Source organism: Ovis canadensis, chromosome 9 (genome assembly GCF_042477335.2).
Source record: "Ovis canadensis isolate MfBH-ARS-UI-01 breed Bighorn chromosome 9, ARS-UI_OviCan_v2, whole genome shotgun sequence".
NCBI classification, from domain to species: Eukaryota; Metazoa; Chordata; class Mammalia; order Artiodactyla; family Bovidae; genus Ovis; species Ovis canadensis.
In genome coordinates this window covers 25,924,496-25,938,059 of record NC_091253.1, presented here as the reverse complement: position 1 = coordinate 25,938,059, position 13,564 = coordinate 25,924,496, and the positions used below count along the sequence as shown (strand labels likewise).

The window sequence follows — 13,564 nt, the reverse complement described above, 5'->3', positions numbered from 1 at the left end:
AGCTGCCTGGAGCTGGCAATCACTGAGAGTCTTTGTGGACCTTATTTGTCAAGATTTTGCCTCAGTACTTCAAATGCAGTGATACTTCTTTCAAAAGGTTCCAATCTAACCACCCTGGGTCTTGCATGGCCTCGTCACGAATGCTTCCTTCCCTCCAGGATGCTAAGACTATGCCACACAGGTGGGACTGGTGCTCACATACCTTGGTGACATCTCCAACCCCTCTGATGCCCACATGCCCTGGTGAAGCCAAACATGGAGCAGCTTCTTAAATGCCCTGTTCATGCCTGACAACCAGAGCAGCTCGACAGCACAGCCTGGCTCCACTGACTGCTCTGCACAGCCAGACAGATGCCAACTGTGTTGAGTTTTTGTGTCAGGTGTTCTATAAGGACTTTTTCCCCATGAGTCAATACACGAACTCAACAGTTTCAGATCATCACTTGGATTCAGGAGTTCTGGTGTCTCCTAGGCTCAGATTTGGGGACATTAAAAATGTATAACAAATGTTAAACAATCAGAATGCCACATTTCCCATGAAGCCTGCTTACATCTCTGAAGAGTGCAGTCTCCACACCATCCAGCTCCACCTCTGTGCACGTTCTTTCCTGGAGCGCCCACCCCTGCTACCGCCAGCCCTTCCCATACTCCCGCAGGCCCCTCTGGGAAAGCACTCTCCCGCGCTGCACACAGCGCCACTAGGCTCAGTCACACACCTCACATCAGAAAACCAACAAACCACCTAAAGCTGAAGCCGCGGATGACACGGTTCTACATGGAATGCAGCGTCTGGCAGGTAACTTCCAGAAAGTCCACAAGGGCAGACGGTTACAGAGGGGGGTGATGCAGAGTGGAGCTGGGGCTGGGGAGGCTAGGGAACCACTGCTTCCAGCAGGATCTCGCCCGCTACCATCTACCTTGAATGGTAATTACATGAATTAACAAAAATCCACCCTGCAGTCCTTCCCCACAGCCCTCAGGATAAAGGTCCGGCTCCTTACCTGGGTTCCGCACCCTCCTTCACAGTCAGGCTGCTGACTACCCTCTAGCCTCACCTGCGAACACGTCACCTGTAAACACCTGCAATCACTGCTCTAAGTAAACTACACTCACATATCCGCAAAGGCCAAGCTCTCTTGCCTGGGCCCTTGCATGAGACGTTTTTGCTCCTTGAACACTTGTGTGCTGGGCCACACACTCTCATCCTCCGGGGTCCACGTGGGCACTGCAGCCCTGGGGTGCCTGTGCCGACCAGGCTGGTCCCAGCCCTGTGAGCACGGACCCCCCGCACTGTCTGCACACTCTCTCCCCACGGCAGAGGTCGGCACCCCAACAAAACCGACGTCATACAAGAACACAAACCATGTCCATCCTGCTTAGCACCTAGGGAAGTCTCAGGACAATGTCTGGAATTCCAGAAACTAAAAAACAGGTTTTTTGAGTAAACGGCCCCAAGAACTCAGAGTCCAATCTATCTCAGTTGTACTCAGTTGTCCTGATGCTTAAAAGACACCTTTATTAACAAAACGGGGGTCTTCAGAGGGTCTTGAGGCAGCCTTCCTTCCTGTCTACCACCTTCCCACAAACGTTAACCCTGAAAATAATCTCCACACATATTTCAGTGACTCAACTCCTCCAAAACTTTGCTTTGCTTTCCTAGAATTAAGGTTGCAAAACACCTCCATCCCAAGTTCCTGCCCTCCAGCACACACACCAAATCAAACAAGAACCAAGAACCAACTCTGGCAAAGCAGCTCCAGAAGCAGAGCTGCTCTGCAGGGGCCAGGAGGACCAGGAGCTTACGACGGCACACTCAGGGGGATGGGGGTCTGGCGCTTAGCGTCGCAGCTCCAGGCTGACTTTGGGGGAGGCCAGACTGACTCCTTCTGTCTGACTATCTGTCTGGAGGAACACCAGTTAGACAGTTATCTTTCTGGGCTCAAGTATTTTTAAATACTGGTGGGGAGGGGACAAGCCAGAATCAGTAGACTATCAGCAGTTCTGATGCTAAAAGCTCCACTGAGCTGGGGAAGAGGCCCCTGGCTCATCAGGGCTGGCCTGCCTGACGTCTCACCGCCCTCCCACCAGGCCTTTCTTCCGCTGCATCGTATTTCAAGAAGAATTCTGAGTGCCTTCAACTAAATATTGCCCCGCATGTACACATCGCTCCCTGTGCTGTACCAAGGCGAGGTGTTTTTAAGCGCTAATGTTGCTGAAAAGCTACGCTTGATATTCTGCCTTGCTTGGATCTGCTAAGAGAAGTTATTTTGTGGCAAGCATTAAACATTCCTTCATTCCGCATTTAGTAAAAACCACCTATGAATCAAACAAAAGATGCAGAGGTGAAATAAAAAATTTCTTTTATTTCCAAGACTCTCAGAAACAGACCTGCACCCAAGTGGATGCTACAGTCACAGGAACAAACGCATCATCTGGATGGAGGGGGTGCAAAGAGCCGGGCTGTGCCTTCATGACCTGCGACACCGCCACAGCACGCAGCCCAGGCTCCTCACTCAGCCAGCAAAGAGCGGGGAGAGCTGGGAAAACAGGACCAAGACTTCCGGCCCTTGCTCGGAAATCGAAACTGCATGACATAATCTCCCTTCCCTAGCGCCTAGCCTCTGTAGAGACAGAGCTGCTTGGGGGAAAAGAGAACAAAGCAGGAAAGTGAGCGGACCCTCAGAAGGAAGTAGAAAAACTTTAACCAGGGCCCTGCCACCTGGACGTCCAAGACAAAGACACTGGCCAAAGTGAAATTCAACACAGTTATAAACTGTCATGAGGTCTGAACCCATCAAGTTCAAGTTCATGAGGCTTTTACCAACACAACATATTGGTACAACAGACTGCTGACCAACGCCAGCACCCCAAGAGACACACATTCATTTTCTCTGGCTGCCTGTCCTCAATTCACCACCAGACTCACCGGAGAGCAGTCCTCAGACATCAGACAAACTGGGATAGAACCTCAACTCTACCACTTCCCCACTGTGGGGCATGAACCAAACCCCACAGCTACAAACGGCCACATCATAAAGAGCCCAGTCTCTCAGGCCCACCTTCCCTCCCAGGAAGTGACCACTGCTGACATCTGTGAGCACGTCACATACCTCTCACCACCTGTGCCTGGGGAAGGGCTATCATAACGCCCTGCTGGATGGGAAAGCCAGGTGTAGGCAGTTAGTAAAGCGTAAGTAGCTAAGCTGCCATCTGAATGCAGAGCCCCTGAGAACCAGGTATCAGAGGAAAGGGCACAGGCCCTGAGTCAGACACAGTCTGCATTCCAGCTCTGCACTGGGACCTGCAGCCGCACTGTCCTTCCGTGACGCACATGTGGGAGGGAGTGGACCCGTCACATACCCTGGTATTTATCAGGTACCAGACCCTATTCTAGGCTGCCCAAGTGACGCTAGTGCTAAACAACTTGCAGGAGACGTAAGAGACACGGGTTCGATCCCTGGGTCAGGAAGATTCCCTGGAGGAGGGCGTGGCAACCCACTCCAGTATTCTTGCCTGGAGAATCCCATGGACAGAGGAGCCTGGCGGGCTACAGCTCATGGGTTTGCGAAGAGTTGGCCCTATTCTAAACCATGTGCTGTTACTGTAGTTGTTAACCATATATACAAGAAGGCATATAAAGTATAGAAGGTATACATATAGAAGGGACTAAATAACTCCTATTTTTCCTCCCACCTTCTCTGTAAAATTCACTACCTCTTGTTTGTTTCCACTGTGTGTCAAAGAAACCCTATGACAGGGGAAAGAAAAATCAAAACAAAACAAAACACCAAGACACAAGTGTAGCAAGAGAATCAAACTCACAGTTCAGAAGGCCACCGAAACTCCGTGAGGAAGTCGCAGGGTGATTTACAAACACTCCTCCTCTCTCTTTCCCCTTTCCATAGCAGTCACAGAGAACCTGACAAGGAAAGACAACGTGCGTTTATAAAACCACCTCTCCACCACTTTTTCAAAGAGCCACTGTGTTCACCCCTCTCACAGCCAGTCTCATCACCTACCACACATGCAGCGCCAGACCTGGGATGAGGGGTAAAAACATGCCATCAAGTCCCTGTCTTCAAACCTACATTTCGGTCAAGAAAACACATGTGAAAACCTGGAGACTACTAAAATGTATCAACAAGCATGCATTAATATGACACAGAGTTAGCTAATAAGCTCAGGGAAAGATCACAAACAATATATACAGCTACTTCACCCTTTCCCGCTGAAATTACACTAAAGAGACATTAAAAAAAAAATTGAAAACAAAACACAGCTCAGGCAGAACTGACAGTGGAAAAAGAAAATTCTGGAAACTTTGAGAAAAGCTTCTCACACAGAAGATAAAGACGAAAACAAATTTTTTAAAAAGAGAAAAAAGAAAAAAAACTTGGAGGAAACAGAAACTATGAAAGATTGGAAGCATAGTAAATGACTCAGCAGGCCAAGAAAGCCAGGTCCTAAGCCAGCAGTGGAAAAACTAAGACCCGATTCCACGTCCACAGGCATGTCCAGAAGGCTCAAGAGCGGGCAGCACCGGTGTGGGCAGGACAGGGCCTGGCCACAGGGAGCAGCAAGTCCACTCAAGCCGCAGCCAGAGCCTCAGCCCCAGGCGTCCAAGTGCTGCCCCATCCCTGATGGCCACTCCCAGGAAAAGCAGAGTGGCTCTCGACCGAAGGCCCCCTGCCCAGCTGGACCACACACAGGCGGACTTCATCACCGTACAAAACTCAACGGTGGGTCCTCACGCTCCCCACCCCTCACCCACCCACCCAGCCCTCAGATTTCTGTAGTCAGAATTCCACACGAAAGAGACTAGAGAATATTCTTGGGGAATATAATCAGACCAAGAAGAAAGACCTGAAAATACACTGGGGATTCCCCAACAAATCGTCCACCCATAATACCCTGATGTAAAAGTCAAAAGGCCCTCCCCATGTCCAGACAGGGTTCTGGAGGGTTGGGAGGTAAGGAAATAACTTGAGAGAAACAGAAACTCTACAGTCAAAAACCTAGAGATAAGAAGATGCTGCAATCAATAAACAAAAATAGGATGCTCATGAATATTCAAGAACCTGAACATAGAAGTAAAAAACTAAAAAGAAGGTTAAGTTAAATTCAAGACATCTCCCTGAGAGCAGGATAAAAAAACGAAGGAAGAAAGGGAAGGACGGTGGGACAGAAGTATACTGGAGAGAAAGAATAAGAAAAATACAACAGCCAAGACAGTTTCGTGGGTAATAAGACTTCCAGAGAGAAAGAACAAGGAAACAGAAAGGATAAAAACATCAGCACAATCACTTGAAAAAATTTTCCCAGAGGAATGAAAGTTACCAGAATGAAGGTCCCCACTAAATAAGCAGGACAGTAGATGAAAAGAAACCCACACTTTATGACATTTTAAAAGAGCTGGACAAATTTTTAAATTCCTACAAGCTTCTAAAGATGGGAGGGGGAAAAGTTACATTGAATAAGAAATTAGAATAAGTTTCTGAACTGAAAAACCAGTAGCATGGAGCACAGGAAGCAATGGATCAGAGCGATGCCGACAGAACTCCACACCAGCCACACCTTAATCACACCAGCCACACGTTAATCACCCTCCTCAATCACGCTCACTCCCTAACCTTCTGCTCCAAGCGTCCTACCTCAGGAGGCCGCTGGAGAAGGTCCTCCACCGAAATGGAAGCATAACGAAGTAGGAGGCAGTCACGGGAGAACACGAGCTTCAACAAGGATGTGACGGTGGAGGGAGCTTCCAGAACAGGAGCTGTGGGCCAGGAGAGGAGGACGGTCGGAGCAGAGAGGCTCTGGAGGAGGGAACATGAGAAGCGGCCTGGCCCTGCCCAAGACCCTGATCATCCTTCTCAAGTGATTCACCTCTGGACGCAGTGCTCGACCAAGACAAAGAAGTCAGTCAAGGAAGATGAAGACAAGGGGTACCCCAAACACGAAACCCAACCCTGGAGAGAAGCCCAAGGGCAAGAGCAAAGAACGACCAGGCAACGCTGCAGGGAAGGCATGAGAACAGCCAGCTGAGAACACGGGAGAACAGAGACCTCCAGGAAGCCGAGCCCAGAAAGAGGACGTGAAGGTTCCGTGTGCCTGACCCTGTGGAAGGTTTACTAAAAGGCTACCACAGAGAATGTGAAATTAAGCAGCATGTACAAAGAGAACTAAGAACCTGGGGACTGAGTGCTTCAAGGGAGGCGACAATCCCTCGCACTCCCTGTGGTCTGTCCACAGCACACACCCCGGTCCCATCATCAGTGACCCGCTTCCCTCTGCCTCACTCACCTGGAGACCCTGCCAAAAGCCATCTCTCAGCAGTCACCTTCCAGAACCCACCACAACGCTTGCTACAACAGTGCACATGAGAACCAAGGGTGTTTTTTGTTTATTCACATACTGAGAATCTACTCAACATACCTGGCATTCTTCCAGGGAACTAGAAGTCAAGAAATAGAAATAGAAGACTCCTATCCTTCAAGAGTTTAGACAATTTTTACTCCTGAGAAAACAATTATTTATCCTATATCCTCATCTTCCCCCAATGATTAAAAGTTCACCAGTGGCTCACAGAATTTCAGTACTCCAGCTACCACTAACAGAATGGGACCCCAAGGCACAATGGAGCTTTTCTGACACGGCGTGCACCGTGTAATACGAAGTGTCGACCTGAAGTCGGGAACGTGCCTCCTGTATGTTAGGGCCTGAGGCCCTTCTGGATCAAGCCCAGTCTAACTCTCCAGAGTCTAACATCTTTCACCGGTGTCTCTGAAGAAGCCCACATTCGGGAGAAGTTACACTACTTCAGTTTACAGAGCACGCACGCCCTCCCTCACACCTCGGTGCCACTGGCAGTCCCTCTGCTGGGGCCTTCCTGCCCGGACTGATCGGGAGTGCGTCTGGAGGGGGCCACACCCCAATCCTGCGCTCCCCCAGTCCTGTCACTCACCAGAGGGGCCTCTGGAGTCACTGACATGTGCCGTGCACAGCACCAGGCACTGGAGCACACATCAGTGAACAGGCGAGACACGGCTCTGCCCCCAAGCACCCTTGGGGTGTAGCTTCTGGTTTAACACGTGTGTGTGTGTATGCACGCACGTGCGCGCACACATCCACACGCATGTGTGTTAGTCACTCAGTCAGTGTCTGATTTCTCTGCGACCCCATGGACTGTAGCCTGCCAGGCTCCTCTGTCCATGGAATCGTCCAGGCAAGGATACTGGAGCGGGTTGCCATTCCCTTCTTCAGGGGATCTTCCTGACCCAGGCATTGAGCCCGGGCCTCCTGCACTGCAGGCAGACCCTTTACCATCTGGGCCACAAGGGTTCACCCACTAGGGTGGATGTCAAATCCGACCCCACCTGTCGGCCCCTCTCTCCACTCAAACACAAGATTCTAGGAGCAAGACAGCCTCCTTCAACTCTGCAGCCTCAGGACCTACACACTATTAAATAAAGCCAGAGTGAAGTTCTGACTCCAGTTGGTTGCAAGAGGTAAAAAAAACTATGTGCTCTTTAGAAGCTCTCTGCTTTTTTTTTTTTTTTTTTTGGGGGGGGGGGGGGCTTCTCTTCTATTAAAGGAGCACAAACCTGAAAACACCATTCATTAAAATGCCAGTCTCTTGCAACTGTCTTTCTCCTGCTTGCTGTGAAAGGCAAAACATCCCAGTTACTCCCCAGGTCTGGGTTTTGTTCCCCACTGATACCCTAATAATATACACTGTATCAAACACCTAGAGCACTCAATCAGTAAACATATGCTTGATGCCTGAGTGACAACGCGTGAATAAATGAATGGATGCACTGATGTGAGTGCTTTACAACTGGTCTTTGCTTCATTGTGAGGAGAATTCAAGTAGGTGACAACATTCCATTTTATCAACAGGAGGGCTGCTCACTTGCCATGTTAGCAGTGGGAGACTCAGTGCCTGCTGTGTGCCAGCACTCCTATTTATCCCATGAACTAATCTATCTTTATTAAGAACATGAAGTTCTGCGTCTTAGCAAACACACAAAACTGATAAAATATAAGCATTAAAATTGAACTAGTTCAAAAAGAGTACAAAATCAAACATTTCCCAAGCTGTATAATTAAAATGCATAAGTAAAATCTTTCACTCCAGACAGATGAAGAGAAACTAAACTTGCCTCATTATATATTAAAATATACTACCAGGTCCCTGAAGATGGCTGTAAGGTGGATAAGCTCCACCTTTCTGGCATGAACAGTTGTGTTTTAAGATGGGTATAAATAGACACCCGGGCTACTCTGAACCCCTTTCCCTTTCTAACAATGTGAACTAAAATTTTCCACCAGTCACACACTCTAAACCTATGTTTCTTTCACTAACAGGTAAAATATTTCCTTCTACCATCTTGCTCATCTTGTTCTCATTTCAATGCACAATCCAACCTGGCCAGCTTTCTGACACCCATCTCTCACTAAGTCTCAGAATCAACCCTGATCATCATACAGTTTCAGCCTTTCTCCTGAGCATTTTGCAAGTACCAGCTAGCTCCTCACAGTCCTAACTGGTTACTATCAGTTTTTCCATTTCACACGTAAGAAAGCTATGTCTTACTGAAATTAAATTGTCCAGGTCACACAGCAAGTAAGGGAGGAATCAGGGATTCAAGTGTTAGCTACCTTGAAAGTGTTAGTCACTCAGTTGTGTCCAACTTTTTGGGACCCCATGGACTGTAGCGTACCAGGTTCCTCCGTCCGTGGGATTCCCCAGGCAAGAATACAGGAGTGGGTTGCCATTCCCTTCTCCAGGGGATCTTCCCAACCCGGGGATCAAACATGGGTCTCCTACACTTCAGGCAGATTCTTTACCGTTTGAGCTACAAGGGGAGCTCAAAACTAGCTTACCAGCACTCTTAAAATCATGGTGCTATTCTGCTTTCCCAAAGTAACCAGATAATTTACTGTTAAAACAATGAACAAGATCTGGGCTTTCCAAAGCAATCACAACAGAAAAATTCTTCCTAAAGCTCAGTAACATTCAACACTTCACAACCGACAAATAATAGTTGGCTCGAATTGAGCATATAGGCTGAACCCCTGGAGAAGAATTGGTCTTTTTGATGCTAACTGTTAAATAAGGCCCAAACTCACCATTTCTTAGCCCACAACACTGCAATAATGTAAGTTAACTGTGAAGGTCTCCAATGTCCGAAATACACAACCTCTTCATGTACATCACCCTCCTTCTAAGCTCAGTCTACCAACAGTTTCATACTTAGGCAAGCTGGAACCTGTATTCTTAAAAAAAAGAAGGTCAGAAGCAACTTTCTAAAAACCAAAAATATATAAACAATGTGTATATATTATGAAAATCATCTGGGCAAACAAAAGCTTCTTTACACTTCAAACTAGCTTTCTAGCCAAAAATACTCTAACACTGCACGGTGGCGCTGCTCACAGGTGGGCATGCCGTGTCTCGGGCATCTGCGAAAGGGCTGAACACAGGGTTTACCATCCATCTGTACTAAACACTGACTAAGTGAACACAGTAACAGGAAAAAAAGAGGGAAAGTTACTAAGTTCTGAAAAACCAGCACTCACACCACCACCGACAGACTGCCCCACTTTCTTCTCGGGGCTCAGATGGCTCCTGCTCACTCTAACCAGTCCATTCTAGAGCCCCCAAGGCTCTGTCCTTTCTCCTGCTGGCCAAGCTTAACTCCCAGGCGAGCTGAACGGAAGCACTGCCTCCTGCTGACAGCTCTACCATGTGTTTCTCGCTCAGGCCGCGGCCTGGCTGTCGTCCTGGACCGACTGCTGCCACCCTGCATCCAGCACCACAGAGAAGCCAGAAATGCTTCCTGCCCCAATTCAGGGCTGGAGGAAACTCTTGCAAGACTGATGAGATGAAGGAGAAAAGTACTCCCCAGAGGCAGCTGTGGGCAGGAACATAGCTGCAGGTTGACATGGCAGCCAAGACCTCGGGTAGGTTCCAAGGAGAATTTCAGCTGCCCCAGAGAGAGACCTCAGGAACCATCTGCTTCAATGCACTGAGATTAGCGGCAGCAGCACCAACTGTCCATATCACCGCTGAGCCCAGAGGGACCCGAGGATGCACTCAGTGTGAGGGCTGCTTCCCCAACCTTTGACCCTGCCAGCCCTTCCAACACAACGATGGATTCCTATGTTGAAAAAACCTCTAGAGTGGCTTCTGCGTTCCTGACCAAACCCTGACAGATATACTGGATCTGGGACCAGCTGCAAGCCTGCTCAAAGAAGCGAAAGGTTGCCCAAGGGAACTGCACCAAATGCCCAACAGAGCTCAGGCCTGATCTTCCCTCACGAACCTCCTGTGCAGAGTGCTCCACGTTTATGAACCCCCCCATACAACGGCCAAGGCCACAAACAGTGGACGCCACCCCTGACGCTTCCTCCCACGCTGCTCACCCAATCTTGTCGGCTTTCCCTGCAGAACATGCCCAGGAACTGCCCCGGCGCCATGGCCACCAGCACCATGCCGACCTGAGCTGCCGTCATCGCTCACCCGAGCGGGAACAGCCACGGAACAGAGGACCCCTGCACCTGCCCCAGCCACCCCAGCACCTGTTCTCAACACAGCAGGTGACTCGGATCTCAGTCAGACACACCACGCCTCTGCTCACAATCCTAGATGGTCCCTCAGTTTACATCAATGTTTGCACAGCCAAAGAAATGCGCTGAGAAAAAACCTGCTCAGGACTATCAGTAAGAACAGATGCTCAGAGTTGAGGGTGCAGGAAACAACATCAACAGTCAGTCACAGGACAAGGCAAACGACTCTGGGGGCTTTCCCTGGCTGTTTGTCAACAGATGTTATTCAAGGAGTCGATGGTCCTGAGGAACTGGCTTTCAAGAACAATGTATGTAGACTACAGGGGAGAATATTTTCAAAGAACTGGACAAAACACTAAATTTAGTATTACCTGAAGCAGAATACAAACGCTGAGTGAAAATACATGGGAAGCAGGAAAAGGGTTGGCTAGACAAATTTACAAAGATCGTGAAAACGTTAAGATGTTTAAAGCATTTAAACATGGTTATTTAAACTACAGTTATTCACTGGGTTCTTCATCAGTAGGTATTCTGTGCAAAGTTTTCTAATCTCCTGCATGTTGCTGAACCAGCAGCATCAACAGCAAAGTTCACTGAAATATTCTGACTTGTCCTTCCACACAGCACTTTAGCAGTTTGGGGTAGGTTTTGTTGTGACTTGTTGACCTCAGAAGCATGACTGAAACTGCTCTGAAAGAGACCCTCCATCGACTACTACTATTACTGAACACTGTAGTCAATGAAATTAGCTTTAACCAAAGACCAGCTAAGGGCTTCCCAGGTGGCGCTAGTGGTAAAGAACTCACCTGCTAATGCAGGAAACATTAACAGACAGGTTATGTCTGCATCAGGAAGATTCCCCCGGAGGAGGGCATGGCAACCCACTCCAGTATTCTTGCCTGGAGAATCCCACGAACAGAGAAGCCTGGCGGGCTACAGGCCATGGGGTCACAGAGTTGGACACGACTGAAGCTATTTAGCACACACAAAAGACTTGATAACATTTCTTAATGAACCCAACTTAAAATTCCTAGGCTGCTTATATGAGGCCCTTCTACTGCAGTAAAGTCATTTCAATGACAGCCAACATCTGAATCACCAGGAACACCACGCTTCTTTACACACTCCCCAAGCTACCAAAAGTTACGAGAAGTGAGATTTCCATTCCCACACAAATTCACAGCAGATATATTTTCTGAGTTTAAGCTACAGTTCCAGCAGCATTTTTTGAACCTTGATGCAAGTATAATAAAAATTTACATATTTCAAAATCCATTTAACTATGCAGTTGAGCCCCCCTCCAACCATCAACCGGAAGTGATTAATATGCAATATGATGACACGCTAAAAGGCAAATATCAAGAAGAACCTAAGAGAATTCTATAAATGCCTTCCAAGCAATGAATATGCTCAACTGAAATGATATACTCCTGCACAGACATCAGGATCTGAGAGTACCGATCGGCATAAAGATATTTGCAAAGATGAAATACCTCCTTGTTAGATCAGCATTAGGAGACGAACATGTGTGACTGACTCTGATGACAGGCAGCATTAGCTTTAAAACTCCAATTAAGAAAAGTGTTATTCCCCCCCCGCCGCTTCTTCCCTCGAAAGAGAATCCCATTCTCTCATCAGGGGACCAATATGAAAAATCATGCTCAGTTATAATTTGGATTCTGTCCAAGAAAAAAATTCTGTCTTCTCTCTTGTTATAGAAGTATTTACATAATATCCTTGATTTTGTCTATTAGTCTGAAAAACCTGAACTATTTCTCACGTGCCCATTCGCATAAAAGCTTGACAATCCTGGTTTTAGTCAACCAACATCCCCCACCACCCCGTCTTCTGCAAACAGGTACAGTTAGGACATATCTCACCCACCCTCAACTTTCTCAGTTGATTTTCTTTTTGATTTAAGTCTACCATTTTACATTTATCCCTAATAAATTTTAATTTTACCTTATTGATTTTAGCACTTCATTACAACCTGTCAAAATATTTTAAAATTCTGATTCTAAAAATGAGCTATCTCCCAGCACGACTCCTGATCTTTATTCAAGTTCGAAGGAAAACATTAGGACAGGTGTCAAGTGTGACACACTTCTGGAGACATCTTCACTTAGGGGTAGAATTCTGATTTTTTAGTTTTGTGGTAAATTATACCACGTGTGGTCGCAACATATATCATATCCCTAAAAGCAGTAATGTCTTGAACTCCCTAGTCATGACAGAAATAATTAACTTGTCTAGCGATAATTAGGCTCCATGCAGTAAAGGGTGAACTTCGCCAGAGGAAAGGCCAGGGCCACGTACAGCTCCCAGGAAGTCACCTCTGCGCCCTGGCACCTCCTGCCTGATGAGGCTGCCTCGGTTTAGCTGGGCCTGAGGTCACACATTCCTAGGTAGAAACTACCCTCAATTCTGGTAATGGCAAATCCTACTTAAAAGGGACACGTGCCCACCTCTCACAGGCATGTGACTATGAAGAGAAGCCTAACTGTAAACTTCAGCTCTGCCTACCTTACAATAGCGTGCTGAAAACATTCCATGCCTGTCAGAGTCCCACACACCTGGTCGACCTCCTATGTACCAAATACATGTCTTGCTGTTTGTCTCTGGAGGAGAGGAGAGGTGGGGGAAACATTCTAATAGCCAGTTGCTGCTGCTACGTCACTTCAGTCGTGTCTCTGTGCAATCCCATAGACAGCCCACCAGGCTCCCCCGTCCCTGGGATTCTCCAGGCAAGAACACTGGAGTGGGTTGCCATTTCCTTCTCCAATGCATGAAAGTGAAAAGTGAAAATGAAGTCGCTCAGTCGTGTCCGACTCTTAGCGACCCCATGGACTGCAGCCTACCAGGCTCCTCCGTCCACGGGATTTTCCAGGCAAGAGTACTGGAGTAGGGTTGAGATGGCTCTAAATGGAGTCTAATGGGACTGTATGCATTTGGGGTTACCTAGCAGTTTGGGATGTATTACATGGAAAGTAAAGCC

At 47.8% G+C, this 13,564-nt stretch overlaps 1 protein-coding gene across 37 annotated transcripts in view; it reads right to left on the bottom strand.

The window, feature by feature from the left end:
• Positions 1-13,564, bottom strand: part of PTK2 (protein tyrosine kinase 2) — a 189,603-nt gene that overhangs the window by 161,710 nt on the left and 14,329 nt on the right. For 24 of the 37 annotated variants that reach the window (XR_011259146.1, XM_069600897.1, XM_069600909.1 and 21 more), the window contains exon 2: positions 3,823-3,919. The exons of 10 other annotated variants lie outside the window; for them this stretch is intronic. The gene's annotated coding sequence lies outside the window, so the exon portion shown is untranslated. Of the gene's footprint in view, positions 1-3,822; positions 3,920-5,651; positions 7,822-13,564 lie in introns of those variants that run through there. 3 more of the 37 variants (XM_069600898.1, XM_069600886.1, XM_069600879.1) reach the window with 3 other exon arrangements.